This window comes from Telopea speciosissima, chromosome 5 (genome assembly GCF_018873765.1).
Source record: "Telopea speciosissima isolate NSW1024214 ecotype Mountain lineage chromosome 5, Tspe_v1, whole genome shotgun sequence".
Lineage (NCBI taxonomy): Eukaryota > Viridiplantae > Streptophyta > Magnoliopsida > Proteales > Proteaceae > Telopea > Telopea speciosissima.
In genome coordinates, this window is record NC_057920.1 from 59,003,819 (window position 1) to 59,029,537 (window position 25,719).

Below are 25,719 nucleotides of genomic sequence, written 5' to 3' on the forward strand. Positions count from 1 at the left end.
CTCTACGATTTGTGTGTCTCTGCTACATAATGGGTGACTCTGAAATCTCCTCTGGCACTTCTGCTGCTGATAGGTATGGTAGGAATGATACTCGTGACCTTCTCCATAATCCTATCAAATTGGATGGGAGTAATTACCTGATATGGTCTTGCGCCGCTTACTTTGCCACTGCTGGCCGTGGGCTTACTAGCCATATTGATGGCACTATTGTTATGCCAACTAAAGTTGGCCCTCTTTTGACCAGGTGGATATCCATTAATGGTGTCCTCGTGTCTTATTTGATTGGCTTTATGCAATCAAACCTTGCGAATGGATTTCTTCTTCTTGATACAGCTGCACAGATATGGTCTGCCTGCAAGGAAACTTATGGACAGCTTGGCAATGATGCTCAGGTTTATGAAATCTGGAAGAAAGTCCTTCATACCACTTAGGGGGAATTATCTGTCTCCAAGTACTATGCTACTCTTCACAGCCTTCGGCAACAGTTGGATCATTTTTATGATTACCATCCCTCCACTCCTAGTGATATAGCTGCTTATAAGAAGCATGTTGAAAAAATAAGGGTTTATGACTTCTTGGCTGGACTAAATGTGGATTATGATTAGATTCGGGTTCAAGTATTAGGTCACTTTCCTTTTCCCACACTAGAACAATCTTATGCCTTGGTCTCTTCTGAAGAAAACCGTAGGGCTGCTATGCTCCATCCTCCACCTACTGAGAAATCGGCTCTCCAGACTACTTCCACAACCATTCCTATTCCTGCTGGTGATTCTACCAAGAGCATTGTTACTTGTGAGCACTGTAACAAACCCTAACATACCAAAGCAAAATGTTGGAAACTTCATGGAAAAACAGCGGACTTTGAAGCCAAACATGCTGCCAAGAAGAAGCCAAACAAGAAGGCCCATCACTCTGAGACTGTTGCTACTGCCCCTACTCTGAGACTATTGCTAAAGACTTCCGCTGCTGCTGCCTCTACTACATCAGCTACTGTCAATTCCTCTAGTCCTTCAGCTTCATACTTTGCTCGGTTAGGTATCTCATTTGGTGGTCACTGTGCTTCAATAGCTTCCCATCCTTGGATCATTGATTTTGGAGCTACAGATCACATGACTGGATCTTCTAGCCTTTTCCATCGTTATTCTCCCGCTTCTGGGAAAGACAAAGTCAAGGTAGCTACTGGTGCTCTTTTTTCAATCTCTGGAAAAGGAATCATCAACTGCACTTCTTCTCTTCCTTTGTCTTCTGTTTTGCATACTAATTTTACTACTAACCTTCTTTCCATTAGTAGTATTACTCATGATCTTAACTGCAAAGTAACTTCTTTTCCTTCTCATTGTGTTTTTCAGGATCTGGCCTCTGGGAAGATGATTGGATTGGGTAAAGTGCACAGTGGTTTGTACTTGCTTGATGATGAGCGTCTTATTCCACCACCATTCCCTTCCCCCCACCAGAACTCTTTGGTCTCTTCTAAAATTTACCAATGGCACTCTAGATTAGGTCACCCTCCATTAGGAATTTTAGCAACTTTATTTCCTACTTCGGTAAAAAAATGTGATAAAAATGATTTTTTGTGTGAGGCTTGTGTTCTGGCCAAATAGACACGTTCAACTTATTCCATTTCTAATAAAAGGAGTTCTTCACTTTTCCATTTGGTGCATACTGATGTTTGGGGCCCAAGTCGTGAGACTTCCCTTTCTGGTAATCGTTGGTTTGTTTCCTTTATTGACTGTCACTCTAGACACACATGGGTTTATCTTATGCACACAAAAATCAGGTGTTTTCATGTTTTCAATATTTTCATAAAATGGTTCAAACTCAGTTCCAGGCTACTCTCAAAATTCTAAAAAGTGATAATGGAACCGAGTATACAAAAAATCAATTTCAAAAGTATTTTGCTGATCATGAGATCATTCACTGGACTAGTTGTGTCGATGCCCCAGCCCAAAATGGTGTGGCTGAACGGAAGAACCGTCATTTATTAGAAGTGGCCCAAGCATTGATGTTTGCTCGACATGTTCCATCCCAATATTGGGGGGATGTTGTTCTCACTACAACCTATCTCATTAACTAACCTTTTCATGTTCTTGACTCCCGGAGTCCGGCTAAGATTTTATATGGGAGTTCCTTCTTTATGGTTTCTCCTTAGGTTATGTGTGTTGCTATAGATACAAGATCTTCAGGCAAACTTGGACCTCGTGGGTTACGGTGCATTTTCTTGGGTTATTCTCCAACCCAAAAAGGTTATAAGTGTTACCACCCTCCTTCCCGTCGTACTCTGGTTAGTATGGATGTCGTTTTTCATGAGGGTCTTTCATATTATTCTTCACCACCTCTTCAGGGGGGAGAGCTCTTGTGAAGATGTGTTTCCTCCATTAGATGTTCCTTCATCTTCTTTAGATGCTGCCCATCTCCTTTAGTTACTGCCCCATCTCCTTTACCTGCTGCCCCATCTCCTTTAGTTGCCGCCCCATCTCCTTTACCTGCTGCCCCATCTCCATTGGCTGCTGCCCCTTCATCCGAAGGGAATCCTTTACAGGGGGAGCTCGTAGGAAATAATGGTGGTAATGTTACTAGTCAGGGGGAGCTGACTCCAGTCCAGAGAACCATCAGTGAATTTCAAAAGAGAATTGACAATTCTAACATTCTCACCTATAACAAGGGATGTTCCAAAAGAGAGCAACTTCAATCCACTATAGCACTAATACCCATCCAATTGTCGACTCAGGATCCAGATCCATCTTTTCTTGGTAAGACTTCTTCTTCCGACCTACTTATTGCTCATCACAAAGGTACTAGGACTTGCACCCAGCATCCCATTTCTCGCTTTGTTTCTATAGTTTTCTTTCTCCATCTTTTCGTGTATTTGCATCCTCTCTTTCTTCTGTTTCCATTCCTAAAAATTGGCAAGAAGCTTATACCGATGGAAAGTGGAAGGTAGCAATGTTGGAAGAAATGAGGGCACTGAAAAAAAATAATACTTGGGATCTTGTAGCTCTTCCTCCAGGGAAAAAACCAGTGGGCTGTAAATGGGTGTTTGTAGTCAAACAAAAGGCTAATGGGACTGTGGATCGATATAAGGCACGTCAAGTTGCAAAGGGCTTCACTCAGACATATAGGATTGATTACCAGGAGACCTTTGCTCCTGTTGCAAAGCTGAATACTGTTCGAGTTTTGCTAACCTGTGTAATCAATCTTGGATGGGATCTACAACAACTAGATGTGAAGAATGTCTTCCTCAATGGAGAACTTGGTGAGGAGGTGTACATGGATATTCCACTAGGATTTTCTAGTGACAGTAATCAAGGTAAAGTGTGCAAATTGAAGCGAGCACTCTATGGTCTGAAGCAGTCACCTCGAGCATGGTTTGGCCGGTTTCACCATGATTTATGTGGGCTATAAACAGGCACACTCTCTTTATAAAGAGGGTTGGTGGAAAACTCATTGTTCTTATAGTTTATGTGGATGACAATGTGGTTACTGGCAATAATGGTGATGAGATCAGTAGGTTGAAGACCTTTCTTGGGCAGGAGTTTGAGATTAAAGATCTAGGAAAGCTACGGTACTTTCTTGGGATTGAAGTTGTCAGATCTTCCAAAGGCATTTTTCTCTCTCAAAGGAAGCATGTCCTAGACTTGTTGGCTAAAACTGGTTTGTTAGGATGTCACCCTTCAGATAAGCCTATGGAGGCTACTACCCGTCTCAAAGAAAAGGAGGGTGAACTTGTTGATAAAGGCCGGCACCAAAGGGTGGGGAAGTTGATTTATCTCTTACACACACATGTCCTGACATTGTTGTTGTTGTGAGTACTGTGAGTCAGTTTATGCATGATCCTTATTCGTCCCATATGGAGGTTGTTCTTCGGATTCTTCACTACTTGAAATCGGCCCCTGGAAAAGGTATTATCCTGTCTCCTCATGGTCACCTAAGGTTAGAGGCTTATACCGATGTTGATTGGGCTGGTTCTCCAGATCGCAAGTCTACCTTTGGGTATTGTTCTTTTGTCGGTGGCAATCTTGTCACTTAGCGTAGCAAGAAGCAGAATGTGGTGGCTCGTTCTAGTGTTGAAGCAAAGTTTCGTGCTATGGCACAAGGCATTTGTAAGTTACTTTAGTTGAAAGACTTGCTTCAAAACCTTGGTGTTCCTGTTCACCTTCCTATGATGTTGTATTGTGACAACAAGGTTGCAATCAGCATTGCACACAACCCGATACAGCATGATCGCACCAAGCATGTTGAGGTAGACAGGCATTTCATCAAAGAAAAATTGGAAGACGGATTAATTTGTGTTCCCTTTATGAAGTCTACTGATCAGATTGCTGATATTTTCACCAAGGGATTGTCTGGAAAACTGCTCCATCCTATTTTAGTCCAGTTGGGCATGATTGACATATTTGCTCCAACTTGAGGGGGAGTGTTGAATAATGTACACCAGAATACCGTGGGGGTATTCTAGTCATTTTACTGTTGCTTTTTATATTCTCTATAATCCCTAGTTAAGTCGGCAATGCTAGGTGTATTTTGGTCATTAGGTTGTAATCTTTCTCCATTATAAATACGAGGCTTGTTTGATCATATGGATTCATCAAGCAATTACTCTCTAATTCAGATCTGTTAACAGGAAGTTTCCCCCCCTCCAGAATAAGAGATCTTTATCCTCTTCTAGGCATAGTTCTAAAACTTGTCTCGACTCGACTAGATCTCGGCTATCGTCTAAGTATTTTGTGAAACCGAGACGAGATGGCATACGGTACACAAAAATGCAATATCTCGCTGAGATCTCGGCAGGATCTTGGATCTCGAGTCGAGATCTCGGGTTGACCCATGGAAATGACCCTTCTACTATGTATTTACTTACCTAACTCAACAGAACTCGACATATCTTGGCGAGATCTCGGGTTGACCCATGGAAATGACCCATCTACATGTATTTACTTACCTAACTATGTCATGGGAAGACTATGTGACACTAGCGGGGACTGAATACTTGGTTCAAAGTCATTTTATGTGATGATAGTTGTAACACTATTAAACAGTTTGGTGTATCACTTTAACATTTCTAATTCTTATTTAAGTTGTTTAGCTATTAATTGAATGTTTTGCTTGCATTCTATTACTAAATTATGTGTAGAGTAGGGTATTTTAGTACGTCATCGCCTACCAACCTATGGTCCGAATTGAAACTCATATTTGGACTTTATTTTTGCAAAATCTGATAGTGTCATTGTGTTTAAATGGCCTAAAATAGGCTGAATACCAAGTTTCATACTCAAACTCGGTCTAAAACCCACCGAGTTGAGGCTTCGAGTCAGAAAAAAAAAAAATGCACCAACTCGGTGAGATCTCGACTCGACTCGGTTTTTCCAAGGGCCGAGTTGGTACCGAGACCCGAATTTTAGTACCTTGCTTCTAGGAATTTTCTCACTTTAATGGAGACCTAGATCTAGCAAGTCGCAACTGGCATGACTTGGCCAAGGGATTAAGAATGAGTCTTTATAAGGTAGTTGTCATCTTGTTATGCAAACTGGATTGTGTTGATTTAGTGTGTTACATGTTCATTCTTCTGGTTGGAGTATAAAATCTTCTCTGAAAAAAAAAATGTTTCTCAGTAACTGAAAAGGATTCAGTAAGTGAGGTTGGAGTCCTAAAAGTATTACTAAGATGGGGGTTTTTGATGCGTGGAGCATGAGTCGAAGGGAAGATGGAACCTTTAGTGAAGCTATCAGAGACAGGCAGATATTAAATATTATTTAATAAGGTATGGTGACCTATATGAATAAATAAGATACATTAGAAGCAAGACAGTATCTTTCATTCAGAGTTCATGAATGAAAACATAGAAGATTAATACCTGACTGCGTCTTCACAATTCCCAATTAAAAAAAAAAAATTATCCCAAAAATAATTAAAATTAAAAAAAGAAAGGTGGGGTGTTAACCTGGATTGGTTGTTCATGTTTGTACTCCCAGTTGCCCTGCTTAATGATCCTTGTTCCAAGCAAGCAGCCATTTCTTTGGCCTTGATTATGATCCATACATTGCATGACAATTCTTGCCATAGACATAATTTTTTTTTATATATTTAACTTTCTACTGATGGTTTTTATATTTGCTGACTACAGATTTTTCTATTCTTGGCTAAAGTAAGTGTAATATATAAGCAAGCATAACTACATGTACGAAGGCACACCAATGCAAAGAAAAGTCAAAATTCATAAAGAAAAGAATCAAACGAACCTCGATGAAGGAAAAAACATGCAATTGGAATTCGGTCTGATGCTTCAAACTTTCGATCTTGCTGAATAGAGCATTCATAACTTGGGGGGATTAGTCCAGTTTCGCAACCATCTCTAAAGCCAGTACCCATGGTATATGTCTTTCCGGAACCCCTCTGCAAGGATGTCAACAAAATACATTATGACCAATTCCAACCCCCCTTTCTCACCTAATGTATTGTAGATCGACCAATATATTAATATAAATAAGGGCAAGAGATCTCTACTTTATCGCATGGTCTCTACACAAGTATCTGTGCCAATGGATGAGCATGCTTGGGTATATATACCTAGGGTCAAGGGTGTCAAAACCTAGCCCGAACCATTAAGACCGTTCGAAACCGACCGAAAAAAACTTGGACCAAACCAAACCGATCCTTATTGGATTGGTTTTGGGTTGGGGTATTGCAAAACCAGCTGAAAACCGGACCAACCGATAACAAACCGAAAATCGAATCGAATGAAACTGATAAAAAAACATGAGTATAAGGTTATGAATAGGTGGATTGATTACCCATTGATTTCAATATTAGTGAGCAATTTTCTGGTTATAAGGGGAATTGTTACAAATCAATGAGCATGAGGTTGAAAAAAAGGAAATTGATTTGTAACCATGCTTCTTCCATTGATCTCCTTGTTTACTATACAAAATTAGTTGGTCATCCAAAATGATTTGAAAGTAAGGTTCTTTTTGTGATTTCAATATTAATTATCTTCTCAGTGATTATTCATTGATTTCAATTTTAATTACCTTCTCGTTACAATTAATGATAAATAACTATATGATTTGTAACAATGATTTCAATACAAAATCTATTTATCCATTGATTTGAATATTAATTATCTTCTATTCTTTCCCATATAATTTTTTTTTTTTTGTTTAAATTACAACATGATCTGATGAACATATCAAATCATTTTTCTTATTTTTGGTTGTATACTTTTTTTCTTTTTTTTCACTTGGGAAGGTGAATTGAAGTATTTTTATTGAATCTTTTATCACTACAAATTATGAATTTAAGATTTCATTGTGGTTCAAACCCGAATGCAAATCGATCTAAACCGGTATTAACTCGATATTGAAAATTCGAAATAAACCGAAACCGACCGAAACCCGATTCAGCCTGACCAAAACCGAGCTGAATTGACCGTTTGACACCCTTAGGGCAGAGGCGTCCTCCCTTGATGCAAAAGCCATGAGAGTTTGAGACCACGCAATGTTCTCTCTCATATGCACACCGCGGTACGGAGCGGGACAATGATGTGTGGGACGGGCATCATACAGGAAGGGCAAGAAGGTCATTTTAAAGTGGGGAAAGAGAGTTGAACCATACTGAGCCAGATGGGATTCTTATCACCTCCAGTTTCCATCCCCCAGTTATTTCCCCAGTTCCAGTCTCAAAAGATGACATGTGTCATGTGAAAATCCAACTGTCCATTTTGAAAGTTGACCTTGGTTAACCCTAACCAAGGCCAAACCGAGAATGAGGTTATGGTGTTTCCCGCCCCTGTCTCGTGTTACTCATCTCCTCTCTCACTGATCCCTCTCACGAATTCTCACGGTGGTCGGCATCGGCGACAAAGGAGACAGGGTCTGTTCTCACGGTGTCGGCGACGGCAACTGAGGGTTATCTTCTCCCTACCACTCTCACAGACCATGCGATGGTGAGAGAAGGGACTCCCTGTTCTACCAAATGTTTCCCGCCTCTGTCTCTGGGAATCTCCACGGTGACTGGCGTCGGGCGATGAAGGAGACAGTGTCTGTGAGAGCGGTAGGGAGAACGGTGTTTGGTTATCCATTTGTGTCCTTATGACCGACCACCTGAATCTGGCTAGATCTGATATACCTTAACTACATATTAATGAGCATCAGATGAAAAATAAAATAAAAAAAAATAAAAACCAACTTAGCTCATCAACGGATCTGATCATCAAATGCAGAGAGACCCCACAGTACATTTCAAGAATCAACACCTCTCTTTCTCCTCACCCTACCCCCAAAGTATACGAAAAAAGTCAGATGGGTTTATTGTTTATGGTCCATCTCAAATTTTTAATCATCATACCGGGATTCTTGCTAATTGCCCTGCAATTTTAATGGGTCATGGCCTCTATAGGTGGGTGTCTGTCCTTGGCTTTGTTTAAAGGTTTGTAATTTACTGTCCTACAATGTCATTCCTCCTTTGGATCAGCAATTCAGCTCTCATCATCCATTGCTTAAGATTGAGTACTATGTCTTAATTGCTTTATAATTTGCTCTGTGAATGAATTTTCTGTAGCAAATAGCAAAGGCTAAAGGGGGAGGAGTGGATGGTTTTTTCAACTCTAAGTCCCTCAACTCTTACCACAAACTCCTTGATTGCTTCAGTAGTGATGCATCTTTTGAATTAAAGATAGCCCACTTCAAGACTCCATCCATCTATCCATCGCTTTTAATTTCTTCCCAACTCTTCAGTCTTCACTTTAGATGGGCCAAAGCCAACGAACCTGTTGTTTTCTACATTACAGTAAGGTTATGAAAGGAATTTTGGAACCTTTGTATGATACAGTCGTTATTTTTGGGTAGTGAAATCTTTGACTTTTGGACAGAAATCAGAAGCATAAAAAAGGAGCTCCAAATTCTGAACCTGCAAGTTGCCAAAATACATTGACGCCGGTCACCGTTCTCACAGACCCTGTCTCCTTCGTCGCCCGACGCCGGTCATCGTGGAGATCGTGAGAGGGGATCATGAGCAACCCGGGACAGAGGCGGGAAACACTTTTGGTAGAACAGGGAGTCCCTTCTCTCACCATCACATGGTCTGTGAGAGTGGTAATGAGAAGATAACCCTAACAGTTGCCGTCGTCGACGCCGTGAGAACAGACCCTGTCTCCTTTGTCGCCGACACCGGTAGAGGATTTGTGAGAGGGGATCAGTGAGAGGATGAGTAACGCGAGACAGGGGCGGGAAACACCATAACCTCCTCGGTTTGGCCTTGGTTAATCCAAGGTCAACTTTCAAAATTCAAAATGGACGGTTGGATTTCCACATGACACGTGTCAGAACTGGGAAAATAACTGGGGGATGGAAACTGGAGGTGATAAGAATCCGAGCCAGATGCACCTTATTTCCCGCTCAGGTTTTTTTCTCCCTATATCATACGACAGCCAACAGTGTGAGCCGGGGAGGCGGCGAGGGCAAGTTTTCCGCAGTCACGAGATACTGTTCCGCCAAATCGGTGATTGGTCCCTACTCCCTTCGTAATACCGTTGGTTGCACACACGCTCTCCCGACCATCGAACGCCAGTTTCGTCGGAACTTCCAGCGATTTTCTCCCCTCTTCTTTGAATCGAGCTTCCAACGTTAAACTTCAAAATCATAGAGGTTAGTTCGTCTGGTCTTCTCTATAGATCTTGTCCCATTTTTTTCCTGGTTATTCGGAGCCCGTAGGCTTAGAACTACAATTCTCCTAATTCACCTCCAGTCGTTCACTGCTGCTCTTATTATTTCTAGCTTTAAATGTTATCTGGTTCTCGTCTGAAACCATAATTCACGACGACCACTCTTAAACATCGAAATCGTTGAATAGTGCCAATTCATTCTATAATGGGTCTAGTTCCATTGTTGACAATTTCATTTTACACTATGAGTTCCCCCCCCCCCCCCAATAATACATTTGGAAACAGTTCCTATTGACACAGTTGTTCGTAAGATTCTGATGAAGAACTTGTTTAATTCCTGTAGACTAAAGTAATTATTCATGGCCTCTCGGATTTCGCAGTTGATGTCAAATCTAAGGGACACTGTTCAGTATAGGCTACGAAGAGGATATTTTCAATGTGTGTTGCTCTTGAGAAATAAGATGAGAGAATCTAACTCTCCGAACATCACTATAACGTGCTACACAGTTGCAGCCTTACTGTTTGTGAAATATGAGAATATTTTGTAGGGTGGGAAGTGGGCAGAGAAGAGGCATATGGAGATTAGGTTTCTGGCGATAGCAGGCTTGAGATTTATTGATGTCTATGCTCCCTTGGAAGCCCAGTGGTGTGCAAGGAATAATCATTATATTCCCCACCCCACGCAAAGTCGCAAATCAATATATGAACTGTATAGTTTTAGGCTATTTATGTCGTTCCTTTACCATTTTCTGTCCTCCTTTGTGGGGATTAATTGTGCTATTATTTTGCAGTCATCCTCATGATAATCGATGGTTTGGTTCAATATATGAACTGTATAGTTTTAGGCTATTTATGTCGTTCCTTTACCATTTTCTGTCCTCCTTTTGGGGATTAATTGTGCTATTATTTTGCAGTCATCCTCATGGTAATCGATGGTTTGGTTCAATATATAGTCTTTCAGCAGGAATCTTATAGTGTCCGTGATGAGTGACAATCGTGATACTATCACACCAAACGAGGATGCAGATGGCTTTGCTCATCATAAGCGTGGAGGTGATGTGCATGATGCAGACAGTCACTAAGAAGTCCAAAATTACCGGGTTGGATTTAGGAACTATGAAGTCAGAGGAGCGTGTGGATAGCCATGAAAATCAGCCAGTTTTGACTGGAATGGGTGGGAAAACTAAGGATGATCTTCAATTGGGCATGCCAAAGAATGGGGTAGAAGAGAATCAGCTGAGCAAGCAAAGTGATTCTTCTGGAAATAAGGTCTTATGTGAGGAGAATTGCTCATCATCAGCTGTTGGTGACTTGTCCTGTATCGTCGAAGGAGATGCTGCTGAAGATAAAGGTTCTTGCCACAAAATGGAAGATGCTTGGGTTGTACTTCCAGATGCAAACTTGGAACTTCCTGGGACATTGAGGTGTCACCCCTTAATTCATTTTCTATTATCCTTTTGCTTTCTGTTCATTCCTCTTTACTAAGCTCCCCCTCCCCCTCCCCCTCTCAATTGCTCATCACACAATGCTTGTTAACCAGTAGCTGGTTATGGAAGAAAAAAAAAAGTACTCACGTGCTAATTTTTGTGTGTGTTTCTTATACCAAAGAACTAGCTTGAATTCATCCTTCCTTATTTTCTTAATAAGTCTGTACATATGTTTTAGAAACTTAAGTTGGTTGGCAATTTTTGCCTCAGTCTAGTCCAAGAATTAAAAGATCAATTATTGTTTTTTCTTTTCAATTTGAACCTCTTAACTTTACCAATTGATGTCTTAGTTATTTATGTGCCACTTTCTAACAGATGTGCACACTTTGCAATTTATGATGGACATGGAGGTCGCTTGGCTGCTGAGTATGCACAAAAACATTTGCATGCCAATGTTCTTTCAGCAGGCTTACCACGTGAGTTGGTGTGTTTGCCTTGTCTGATTGCCTTAATGTCTGTGTTATGAAGCAATTTGTAGATAATGAATTCAACAGATAATATCCAAATTCTAAATAACAAATACGATCTCAATTTTAAGCTGCAATTGCTTTTGCATTTTTATGCTTTGGTGATAGTCCCAAACTTGACCTAGCGAGAAGTAAACAAGGAAAGCAGAAAACACGAGATTTATTGTCATCCCTGGTGCATATTGAGCCTAGGACTTTCATTATGGGGTAGCATAATTATGATCCTCTCTCTCTTTTTTTTTTTTTAATAATTTTGGTTTAAACAAATATAAGCAACATGGGTTTGGGAACTGAAAGTTAAAAGAAGAGTTCAAGATTCATATAACTTCAACATTGTGCAAGGTAAATCCAATGTAGGGAGTCATTCTATAATTCTCTTCCAGTCATAGTTGTCCAGGCATTGTCTATTTGTTGCCTAGGTTAGAGGGCGGCCTTGGGGTCCAAGACCACAGTTGCCTTATATCATTATATGTTTTGCGCGTAGACCTGAAACCTGATGATCTTGCACTCTGCATGTTATATATTTCAATCATATCTACCGTGATATGTTTCTATAATGTCACTCTTTTTTTATTGGGGGGAGGGGATTGTGTTCCTTTTTTGATGTTTATAACCCTACTTTATGAGATATGTCCTGGGATGTGGCATATGGCAGTTGCTTGGTTGCCTTAGCCTTGCCTGGGTAGTCAAAGTGGCTGGTCACTGCCATGGCTCGCCTTGGCTCCATGAAACCTATGCTTCCAATTTTCTTGTAAAATGTATTTACTGAATGTAAATAATTGTTCTCTTGCTTGAATGTAATGCTACTACTGAGCACAATAGGTGGGTGGGACCCCTTGAATATATGTCCCCAAGAACTGGATGCTTCCCTCTGGAACTGTCCCATGAAAGCATCATGCATGCTTGCTCACTGAATATTTTTTGGTCAAGGATAATACCTTCCCAAACACATGCATCTACTTACAAATGGTTTAATATTGTTTGAGTAATTATAGTTTGATGATTACTGTTTGTGGTTCATAGCTGATGTTTTTGTTAAAAACGTAAAATTTTAAAGGTGATATCCTGGTCAAGAACCCTTAGTTTTCAGCACTAGACATGGTCAATTCCATCTTTTCTTTTTGGTGGCAATCTTTAATTTGTTAAAGTGCCAGTTACCAAGGTCATTGATATTGCCATAACAAAATTTTATAATCAGCTGGAGACTAAAGATTAGATTCCTTCACATGGATCATGTCCGCTTATTAGATACTTGGACATCATGAATTTTATTTACTTTTGCATCTTTCTGTTTATTCCAATTACAATTACTATAACTGTTATGGTTATTCTTTTCGTCGTTGTTTTTATTGTTGGTTGGATGACTAATTGATGCACCTTATGTGGTTATCTGACTTTCTTTTTTGTTTTCTTTTGTTCTTCCCCCCCCCCCCCCCTTGTCTTTGTTTGAAATTCGTTCTCCCTTATGTACTGCAAGTCTCAAACTTGCAAATTGTAAATTTTAAAATTTTTGTATGCAAGGATTGATTGTTAATTACCTGACTTCAAATTTTATTAATTTACTTGCTCTGTTAATTAATGGTGGGCTTTGTTTAATCAGTTGCTCTGATACTTCTTTTTAAATAATTGGTATACAATAAAGGTACATAGTACATACAAAGACCTTTTGTAATGCATAGGTACAACCACCATAATACATAACTTCTTGTTTATCATACACAAGATCCTTACCACATACCTTAGCTTTAACCCCAAGCCAACTGCATCTCTAAAATATTTAAATGGAGAAAAAACTGAAACACTTAGATGGTTGCCAGAGCATTCCTTTACCATTAGACCAGGAAAGAAATTTGTTAAATTTGCATTTTTCATTATTAAACACTGGAGTCTCTGTACTCTTAACCTTGAGGCCAGCTGCAGCTATTTAATCACTGTATAATATACTGGCCTAAAATTTTGAACACATGCCCCCCCCCCCCCCAAATGAACTGTCTTCATTAAATATCCAACCCATTTCTTTTGAATTGTTAATTTACTGACTAAGCTTGTCGCAGTTGACTTATAATACATCATTTATGTCCCATACATGCTTTCTCTGATTCAGTTTTCATCTATCCTCTTTTATGATATTTTCAGATGGATGTAAAAGCAGCAAAAAAGGCCATTGTGGAAGGTACTGTTTATATGTATCTCTTAATTATGGTTCCTGTAAAAAAAATTATGAGTGTTTTCAGTTGTTGATGAGGTTAGCACATTTTTTGCAGTTTAAAGAGCAATATTTGTATTTTACTTGAGGTTGAATTCTTAGTTTTAGTATACTCAGATAGTGCTGATTTCTATAACTAGCAAAGCCCCTGTGCAATGCTTTTTTTTTGTTTGGGGGGGGGGGGGGGGAAGAGACAGAGATAACTGTCTTGAGAATAAATAGATCTCGAGTGGAGGGGGTTTCTTATGAAAGGGAAGATTGTCTTTTGATTTTTCTTAAAAATAAATCGAGAATGACAATCAATAAGAAAGTACAATTTCAAATCTTTGGGTTCTTTTAAGTAAAAATTCCAAAAAATATATGGGTTGAGAATTGGGATGGGAAAGCACTAGAAGAAACAAACTCCTGTATAAGAACAAATAATGTCATTTGGTGATCAAAATTCTGTTCTAACATTGTCAGAGATATGTTTTCGATGTCACCTAAGCCCTAGGCGAATTTCTGTTCCAGCATTCTGTTCTAACATTCTGTCTCTCTGTCTCTCTCCCCCCTCCTCTTGCTTCCCTTCTCAAAATCTTGATCAATTGCTCTAATTGTTCTTTTCCTCCTATTACTGTGCTGGTGGGAACTTTGAGTTTCAAATTCTTCTTTTCTGAATTTTTATTGAAAGTTTTGAAGAACTCTGTTGTATGAACTGTTTAGCCTCTGAGGTTTTTTTTGGCCTCTCTTTCTTTTCCACACACATGCATACCTCCCTCCCCCCACCCTGCAGGTTGATTTCTTCTTGAACCCTTCCCAACCGCTTCATAATTTTGTTCACAGAAACTTGTTACCAACCAAAAAGTATATGACCTTGTTTGGAAACAATCGTTAAATATGCTTCTCAATTTGTGTCTTTTTATTTGGTACATATTGATGTAGAGATTTCTCTTGGATATGCCATGTTTATTTTGTATGTACATTTTCTTACTTGCCTGTAGAAAGGAAGCTTCTTCCTTATCATTTTTTATGTCTTTAGTGAATAGGAGTTGATTTTTTTTTCATTTTAACAAGTCTTTTCGAACACTTACTTGAACTTCACAACTGATGTCCCCAAATTTTTAGGCTTCCGGAAAACCGATGAATCTCTTCTTCAAGAAAGTGTAGCAGGTACTGCAAATATGTTTATTTACATACAATACTATTAATTAGATGTCTTGACTCATTTAAGTTTTCTGGCTGTTATTTATTAGAACAATGTGATTATATTTTTTACCAAAGAGATTATGGCAATGTGCCTATCCCAATTACAAAGAAACAAGACCTAAATGATTTGTACGAATAGTCCAAATCAGCTAAAGCCTACCTGGATTGATTTTCATATAAAGAATCCTTGTAGCCCTCCAACCGCCAATTTCCAGTAAATACAATTGCATGTTTGTATGTCCAGTAGTTTGATTTGATTGATTGTAGATGGATTACAAAAATTTATGTTTTTTTTCGGTTATGCAGTATGACTTTTTCTTTAGATGAACTTCATGGAACAGATAAGCATTCTTCTTCTTTTTTTGGGGGTGGGGGGGGGGGGTGGCATAGGAAAGTGGTATGTGTTAGACTGTTAGTTTTTTGGGTGAGGATGGGTTTTGAACCCAGGTTGTGTTATGAACCACACATGACACAACTTTACCAATTTGGGAGTTCAAACCCCCAAAAAAAGAAAATTTCTGTGATCTTCTACTGTTGCTTAGAGTTTTCATGGTAACCAATAATCTTTCTTAGAGTTTTCTGTTTCTATTATTATCTTCCTCTTGACTTGTTGGATTTTTTAAATTTTTTTTAGGAGAATGGCAAGATGGTGCTACAGCTGTGTGCGTCTGGGTGTTAGGACAAACAGTAAGTATGCAATTATTCTTATTTGAGTTTTTTATTTAAGTGGTGGATGTTCGTTAAACAGTATCTGATGGAGGTTTGGATTATCCAAAGCATTTGTCACCTACATGACTTCTTTATTTTGAACTTTTTTTTTCTGAGAGAGTAAAAGAGTTGATATTTACTATTGAATTCTAATTTTAATCCCTGACTTTAAGCAGAGACAGGGCCATATCTCCAAACCACTCACCCTCTGTGTACTTCTTTATTTTAACTGAATGTCAATAGTTATTGACAATGTTCTGCAGTAAAGTATGGCAGCTGTTAATCCCTATAGCTTTGTAATTCTGTTGTAGGTTCGCCACATTTATGGTTAGTTTAGTAGCCATTATCTTTTGATGGAAAAGGAAAGATGTGAAGTGGACTACTACCTAGACAAGTCAATTTTTTTGGTTGATATTACAGAGTTTAAGATTGCTTTTCTGGCTCCAGAGTCCAGATAGAATTTGTATGCAAGACTTTAAATCCATTGCATGACTTTCTAGACCACTTCCATAATTATTTTTTTTTTTAAATTGAATATATATATATATGGCTACATGGCAACTAGCTTCCTATTCTAGATGGTTGTTTTTGACCTTCCAACCTTGTGGGCTACTTGGTAACTGGCTTCTTGTTTATTTTTTGGTAAGTAACCGAAATTTATTTATAAAATAATGGGAAATCAAGTATGATATAACAACAACAACATTAAACCAACCTGGAAAGATTGATTTTGAACTTCCTACGTTATTATTGAGGATTGCCGCACTGGAATCTCATTCTTGAGAAACTATTTCCATGTTTTAAGGAACTGTTTATGGGTTACATTGATTCTGTTTTCTGGTGCTAAAGAATCTCATTTCTCATTTCAGCATGTATGGTTTAATTTGGAATGTAAAGTATATCACTCTTGGGTATGATATGATTTATATTATGCATATAAATTATGGAATATGAACCAAAAAATACCTAACTATATGTTATTTTGGCTTGTTTTATAATGTGTTGGACTATATGTGTGCTGGTAACTGTTTGAAACCAATTAATAAGTCTGAGGTTTCATTTAGACTCATATCTGTTGCTGTTACTCTGTGGGTTTGTCTGTTTGTTAAGAAGGTTGCAAACAGAATCTGTAGCCTTACTTTCTTTGCCCCTCATATAATGACGTGGCATCACGATGGGGGTCTAAATGTCTAATGATTCGATTATGCAAGCCTCAAGATGCACTTTATGTTAGCGGTATCCAGAATATCACAGCCACCTTGTGTTTGGGTGTTTGTTCACTAAAAGGATGAGATTCAATCCTCAGGAGGTCCTTATATAATATGCAACCTAGGGATACTCAGGAGTATGAGTTACAGTATGCCGCATAAGTTTTCAGCTTTTTGGTATTGTAAGCCAGATTGAGAAATTTGCTTTCTGTGTCACTATATGCAATATATGGGCAAGAAGAAACAGATGTTTATCAAAAAGGGGGAAAGAGAGTAGAAAGCTTAAGAATGAGTTGCATAGCTGAGGATATAGTTAGAAGAATTTTCTTAACATGTATTAGATTTGTGGGTTGGAAGCAATAAGTTCTTGATGGTTCAATTATGAATGACCCGTGAAGTTCACCAGAATTTGGGTAACCCAGTCTGGTTCAAGTGTTCTCTCCCTAGTTTGAACGAGGAATGAACGTCATACATGTAAATTTGTTTTCACTTTTACTCTTCCAGGGGCTACAACTTTTTCTAACCTCATGGGTGCACTCTTGCTCTTGCTTTTGGTCAACTTACTGTTTTGGAAACCTGTTCCATGTCGACTTTTAAATTATCATCTTAAAAAAGACTGTACAAATTGAATTGTATGGTGGGTGCTTATCCAATTGAGTAATCCCCTGTCAGGTACTTTGGGATCTGACCTTGTTGTATCTTATGCTTGTATTTGTTTCTTCTCCTTGCAATAAAATTCTTTGTTAATAATAATAAAAGAACTATCAATAGATTATTTTTTAAGACATTGGGATTGGGCTCCATCTATATTCTCCCATGATGGTATTCTGCATAGCTAGTTCCACCCCCACAATTTGATTAAGCTCAACATTGATGGCAGCTCCATTGGCAATCCAGGGCCGGTGGGGATTTGGGGGTGTGTTAAAAAACCCATGATGGATCTATTTTATTCGTCTTTTCTACTCCCACTGGTGTTTGTGACTCCGGTACTGCAGATTTGAATGCAGCCATTAGTAGTATGGGGATAGCCCTTTGGCTAGGGTGGAGAGACTTAATCATTGAAGAGGACTCCAAGCTCATGATTGGTTGGCTTCAGAAAAGGACAGGAGGGCCATGGAGATTTTTTCATTTGATGTGGAAAGCTTGATCTTTGAGTTCCAATAAAAACTTCACTTTTGTATGGAAGAGTTGATCGGCGAATTGTTTAGCCGATAAATTGGCTAATTCAGGGGTATAAGATATTATGTATTTGGGCTCTTATCCTTATGGGTAGTCCCTCTTGAGGGCCCTGTCCTTTCTGTCAGTTCTTATTTTTGTTGTATGTAGCTCCTTTTCTTGCAATAAAATTTGGTTATTGATTTAAAAGAAAAAGAGGCTGCACAGATAGAAAAGTATCTGAACCATTATTTGCCAAAATATACCTCTATTCCTTTGTAATTTTACTGTAATTGCTTTTGTGTCTTTTGTCCCCTTATCATCTTTGTCATAGAACCTAATCTAGTGATCTATGACTACTGCATTATGTTGGTTTTTGTTGCTAATATTGGAGATGCAAAAGCAGTGCTGGCACGATCATCCAGTGCTGATGGATTGGAGAATAATGTTAATGCGACCAGTGCATTAAAGGCCATTCTTTTGACAAGAGAACACAAAGCTATCTTTCCACAGGAACGTGCTCACATCCAGAAGGTGAGGACTGTATACATTTAATTTAAATTATTATATCTTCTCTATTGTGTTTGTTAAAGTTTATTGGTACCATAGGCTGTAGGTACTTCTAGTATTTTCTTATTACTTTTTTTTTTTTAGCTCGTGTATATGAGTAGTTACTCATATACTAAGGGGCATTATTGTAATAGCTTATCTTAATCTTAATGTTATAAATATACCTACTGCTATCGATTAGGCTGTAGGTAGTTCTAGTATTTTCTTATTATTACTGTATATGATTAGTTTCTCATCTTCTTCTTCCTCTTCTTTTTGCTAGTACTGCTTTTCTTATTTCTAAACCTTGTCACATGGTATCAAAACCAGGAGGTCAGGTGTTCGATCCCTGGTAAGTGCGAGGGTTTTTTGGTGTGTGTTGTTATGCCCTTACGTGAACAAGCAGTAGGAGAAGAAAGAAGAAGAAGAAGAAGAGGAAGGAGAAATAGATGAGGAGGAGAACAAGACTCAAGGTAGGTTAGAATAGTCTCTAACCGTGAGCAGTATTCATTATATAATATGAGGAAATAAACACAAGGACTGAACTACCCCCCATTAGTATAAAACATGACTATAATACCCATAATTAAAACAAGGAAAACTAAGTCCCAAATTACCCCTATCGATAGGAGTAAACACTCTTATCTCGACACTCTCCATCAAGCTGGAGCATAAACATTAGTACATTACCCATGCCCAGATTGAAGCAACCATCACAAAAGTTTGGGCGAAACAAGGCTTTAGTGAACATAGCACCAAGCTGATTTCCAGAAGTTACAAATGGAGTTGCGATCAGTTTCCTTGTCACAACATCCTGTACAAAATGATAGTCCACCTCAATGTTTTTTGCCCGCTCATGAAAAATTGGGTTACCAACAATGTAGATGGCAGCCTGATTGTCACAAAACATATTTGTAGGTTTAGTAAAAGGAAAACCAAGCTCTCGAAGAAGAGATTTCAGCCACATCAACTCAACTGTAGTATAAGCTATAGACCTATACTCAGCCTCAACACTAGACCTTGCCACATTATTCTGTTTTTTTTCTCCTCCATGTAACAAGATTACTGCCAACGAACGTGTAAGACCTCCTATCACCTTCAGCACCAGGCCAATCTGCATCTGAATAGCCAACCAACTCAATATACTTATTAGGTCTATACATGAGACCCTTTCTTGGAGCATCCTTGAGATACCTCAGAATCCGACAGGCAGCCTCCTTGTGAGCCTTCTTAAGAGATTTAATAAATTGACTTATAACACCCAGAACAAAGGATGTGTCTGGCTTGGTAACAATAAGATAAAATGAGCTTAACAACTAATCTCCTGTAATGATGCTTATTGGTAAGCTCTTTACCATCATCAACCCCAAAATATCAACAGTATTGGATGCCAATCATTCTCAGTTAAAAAATCAAGCAAATATCTTCTTTGAGAGAAACTAACCCCTTTCTTGCTACGAACAAATCTCAATACCAAGAAAATACCTGAGAAGACCCAAATCTGTCATAGAAAATGCTGCTGTACGTAGAATTTCACCTTTGTAATACCAAGTGTATCATTACCAGATATAACAATATCATCAACGTATACAATTAACACAATCACTATGGAGTCTTGTAGCAATATCAGACCACAAAACAAGCAATAGGATAAGAATTGGAGAGAAGAAAGAAGAAGAAGAAAAGGAAGGAGAAATCGATGAGGAGAACAAGCCTCATGGTAGGTTAGAATAACCTCTAACCGTGAGCAGTATTCTTTATATAATATGAACAAGGACTGAACTACCCCCCATTATTATAAAAAATGACCAAATACATGTATTTAAAACATAGAAAACTAAGTCCCAAATTACCCCTATCGATAGGAGTAAGCACCCTGATCTCGACACATATGTCTACTTTTAGTTTATGCATTGATTGGTTTATCCGTTATATTGTAGTTCAACTTGTGTATCTGTGCCTTATACATTGCCATCTAGTTATGTCCTTGGGCTTACCATGATTTTGTTTCTTTGTTTTTCTAGGCTGGTGGTTCTGTGAGTTCAAATGGACGACTGCAAGGGCGTCTTGAAGTTTCTAGAGCCTTTGGTGATCGCCAATTTAAGAAGGTTTTTGACTTTCTGTTCTAATGGCTCTCACTTTTACTTGTGCACACTTTGCTATGTATTGCTAATGACCTTTTACTTCTGCATTCATCTTTGTTGAGTGAGACTGGTTGTGTTTGGTCAAATATGTACAAATTGCATTGGTGTGTCTAGGGTTTTCCCTTCCTCTAATTCAATTGGTTCACCTACTACCAAAGGGGGAAAAAAAGTGAATCACTAGCTAATTACTAGCCAAAATACATATGATTGCTTAATTTTGAAGCTGTTAATATCTCCAAATTGATTCTATACTGGTAGGAACAAATTCAATTGGTCAAACTTCACACTATTACTTAATGGTGAACCCACCCACCCACCCCCACCCCAACCCCAAACACCCCCCCCCCCCCCAAAAAAAATAAAATTTGAGTGTAAGACAATTATCCAATCCTACCATCCCCATTGCCACCGCCAACCATGTGGGGCCTCACATCATCATAATGATTCCAAACTGGAATATTGGCCTTATAATTAAGGCCTTGATGCTGTCTTCCATACACTTTGATGAGGCTGTTAAGTCTGGATCCCTCGAGTCTTCTTAACGACTTCAAACCAAGCTTTTCTGGCATTGTGTTGTCCTTTTGACCTCCAACTTGCACCGTATTTCTCGTCACTTGAGCATGTGGAGGTGAAATGTCCTTAATAAATGCCGATCTTTGAATTTATTTATGTGGTGACTAAGTTATATGTATGCTTTTGAAACCATTTAAAATGTATAATTATGAGGAAAATATGCATTGCAGGTGGGTGTTATCGCAACTCCAGATGTACACTCTTTTGATCTTACCAAAAGAGAACGCTTCATTATTCTTGGCTGCAATGGCCTGTGGGGAGTATGTGTTCTGTCAACTACATGCAATATTTTCAGAAACATGATTCGTCAATGGCTATTATTTTTACTGTTATTATAACCTTAATGTTGTTGATTTGACCAGGTATTTGGACCAAGCGATGCTGTTGATTTTACTCATAAACTGTTAAAGGTAACAGTATCTCATACCTATTACCCCAAAAAAAAAAAAAAAAAAAAAGTATCTCATACCCCTTCTGTGTTAGGAAAGAAGCTCCTTGACCTGAATGTTTTACCATTTTTGTACTTCTCCTGTAAGTGTCTTCTCTTTGTCTATTTGGCCACTGTGTCCACTAGCTGGAGCTTCAGGCTGGGACATGATTTAAAAATCTGCCCCTGCATGCATTGATGGATGTTATTTAGGCTATGATCACACTGTTGTAGTATGTGGGGAAATTTGAGTTAAGGTGCATTAAACAAATTTTTTTTTATTAATGCTAAATAAGCTAAACATTTTATTTTTAAAGCAGTAATCCTAACTTCACTAATGTCTATCTAAAAGTAGTGAACTATTCAGTTGAGATGCTGCCAATTTTACAAGCATAACCCTGCTTATATGATTTAACATTTGAGAAGTTCAATCATACAAAATATAAGCAACCACAAATGTTGGGTCAAGAAAAGGTTTGCTGAACACAATGATTTGGTTCAATTAGGTTTGTCTGGCCTGGCAGTTGTCTCTTCTCTGAATACTTTTCACCTCTTTTTTTTCATTTTTTTTCTTTTTGTAATGGTTTTCTTAGGCTTTGAGGGATGTTGTTGATCATTTTAGTATGTTAAATATTTAAATCGACGAATACAGAACATTATAAAATTTGTGGAACCCCAGGAAATATGGTGGAAACACTATCAGCATGCATTTAGTTTTAGGTTAAAAACAAAGCATGGATACATGTTCAGAAGTCTTATGCTAATAACAAAATTAAGTTAAAAATGGTCTAATCATTCTGAGGCACATATCTGGCACTTGAAGTTTAAGAGTTATTTTCTTACACCTCATCTTTGATTGTTACAGATCATGTAACACATTTATGCATGGATGTGAGGAGTTATGCTGGAACATGCATTATACTACTGCTAAAAGCCTTCTGAAATAAGAAAAGCAAGTTGAAAGGCTATGTATGCAATGTTGATATTTTTGAAATTATCATTTGTATGCATACATTTTTATGGTAGTGATGTAGTGTCTTTTATTTACAATTACTGAATAAAATCATCCTTGCATATGTGATGGGAATCCATACATTTAAATTTGTGTAGTTTGTTCTGCATTTCTTTTAGTAAAATGGGAGGTAGTTGTGACCTTTTGACAAATATGATGAAGTCCAAGGGTAAGACATGAAAGGAATAATTCAGTGAACATGCATGCAAATTGAGGTGATGCAAGGAATGATTCAGCTAATGTGAGGCCTAATAAAGGTTGGAGGAAACTGACATGGATATATGTTGAGGTGAGTTACTGTGAATATGTGATAGGGTGCAAATCACCTGGATTAATAGATGGATCTGGATAACAAATTAAGATTTTGTGTTATGGACACCAAATAGTTGTAACAATGATTGACTGTAACAGTTATAATGAAGATCTTAATAATTAATTCATGTAGAAAGTATTTATTAGTAATTAATTCATAAAAATGCTATATAATTGCTGGAGTGGATATAAGTATAGAATATATCAGCTGTACATGTTTTCTGTGACATTTTCTACATTATTATAAACTTTGAGTTGAAAGGTAAAAGTTTATTGAAAATTGGGAAAAAAGAAATCTTTCTATGCCCCCATCTTTAAAAATCACATGGTTGGAATTTGCATGAACACTTCAATGCAAATATTTGTATTCTACCAGAATAACAACTTTCGACTGCAAAACATCACATGTAGAGATGGATTAGTTAGTCATTTTGCTGGTCTATGTCTGGATCGATACAATGCGATATTTCTTATCTCCTATTCCATTTACCTTTCTCTTGAAACTTAGGCCTCAGAAATGCATCAGCCAACATTTACTGAGACATTTTGTAAACCTTGCTGTCTACACATGGTAATACTAGTTCCAGGTGATAAAGAATGCTGTTCTACAACATGAATGGTATTTTATAAACTGTTGGTTTAAAGAGTAGGTTCTTCTTAAGCCCCAATCCCCAGTACAGTTACATACACACAAAGGAAGGGCCTATTTTTGGCCCATCTAATGTGAAGAATATTTACATTGGCACAATGCTATTGAAAGCGTTTATGCATGTCCTTTGTTATCCAGAACTGAGCAAGAAAACTACTTATGATAAGTGGTTGTTTCTGCAACCATCTAGTTGTGTCATGGCAACTATTTAAAGATTTTAAATTCCTGTTTCCTTTTTTTCTTAGCAGGAGGGTTTACCTGTTAGTGCTGTGAGCCGTCGTCTTGTAAAGGAAGCTGTCCTAGAGCGGCGTTGCAAAGATAATTGCACTGCCATTGTCATTGTTTTCAGGCACAAGTAAATGATGCATCTGTTGTGATCTTTAAGGGAGTTTTAGTTGTCGGTTGTTTTCTGTTTGGGGTTTCTGTTGATGGGCCTTGTCAGACATCCAGTCACTCATTCATATGGGTTTTGTTCATTTGGCCAGTTCTTGTACACCAGACTTCACTTCTTCAAATTATGATGAGTTTGGGAAATATGTAAGAGGAATGTGCCAGTTTTTGGCTGAAAATCTGTATTTTTTTTATTTTATTTTGTAATCCTCAGGAATTTAGTAATCTGTGCTCTATATATGATATTCTTGGGTGAAGTGCAATGTTTTTCTACTTTTGAAATAGAGTGACCGGGTTTACCAAAAAAAAAAAAATAGAGGGGAAATTTACACATTACACATACCACCCTTGAGGTTTGACGAAAGGATATTTTCACCCCCCAGGTTTGAAAAATTCTGTGTACTCCCCTAAGGTTTGCAAACAGTAACAAATAAACCCATTCAGTCACTTCATGACTAACACTGTTAAAAAAAAGAGATGAATTGACAAAATTAGCCTTGGAAGAAAATTTAAAAAAAAAAAAAAAAAAACTGCAACTCATCTTCCCCAAATCGATTGGGGAAGATGAGTTGCAGGCTGAAACTCTTGTAATTTACTCACTGACTCAGGGCAAGGGAATGATGGTTATGTTGTCGGTGGACATCGGAAGACCTACCTTCATTCAATGTCATATTCGCTCACCTTCTTGTTATCAACACCAAGACTAATAGTCGCTGCAATCGATGGTTATGAAGGAGAGCATAACCATGAGGTTATTGAAGCACCAAGTGGTTTTACAGATTTTCAAGATTGAAGCACCAAGTGTAGAGCAATCCATTCCTTTTTCTTTCCTCCTTTTACTTTTTCTTCTCCTTTTGCTATTTTTCCTTCGTCGTCGCTGCCACCGCCACCACCACCTCAAATCCTTCTTCTCTCGCTCCCCTGTAGCCCCACCACCGTCCTCTCCAGTCTTGTCCGCCACATCTCGCACCCAACAGATGGCCCCCGTTGTTGCAACCGCAACCGCAATCACGCCACCATCCATGCACTGGCATACCAAGCATCGCCACAAGCCGCCCACATCCATATCTTAAAATTTTAGAGAAAGAGAGAGAGAGAGGGCGGAGGTGTACAATTAAAAAAATAAGAGAAATGGGAGATGGAGAGGAACCCTGATCTTCTTCGTTTCTTCAAATGCCTCTATTGTAGGGTATTATCAGAAAATGGGTTTCAACTTTGGGTTCAAGAGAAATGGAGCAGATGAAGACCACATCGGACTAATCCAGCTCTTGAATCATCTTCTTCAGATCCAATTTCTCACTACCACCACATCCACAAACCGCACCTCCACCACCCAAAACCCCATCTTTGACTCCGGTTTCCAGATCTAGAACATGCCCACCGCCACCCAACTCAAACCTCATATCTACATCCCTTCTCATGTCTATTGTAATATTTCTCTATTAAGATTTACAGGTACGCCATATCTAGGCATCATAGATATTTAAGTAAAATTTCCCCCAATGGTCAAATGAAAAGGCATGAGCTAAAATAGGTTTGAGACCTGCAACTCATCTTCCCCAATCAGGAATTGCAGGTTTTGTTTTTTGTTT

At 38.4% G+C, this 25,719-nt stretch overlaps 1 pseudogene; it reads left to right on the plus strand.

The window, feature by feature from the left end:
• Positions 1-9,534: 9,534 nt before the first annotated feature.
• On the plus strand, positions 9,535-24,352 carry LOC122662643 (annotated as a pseudogene).
• The last annotated feature ends 1,367 nt before the right edge of the window (positions 24,353-25,719 follow it).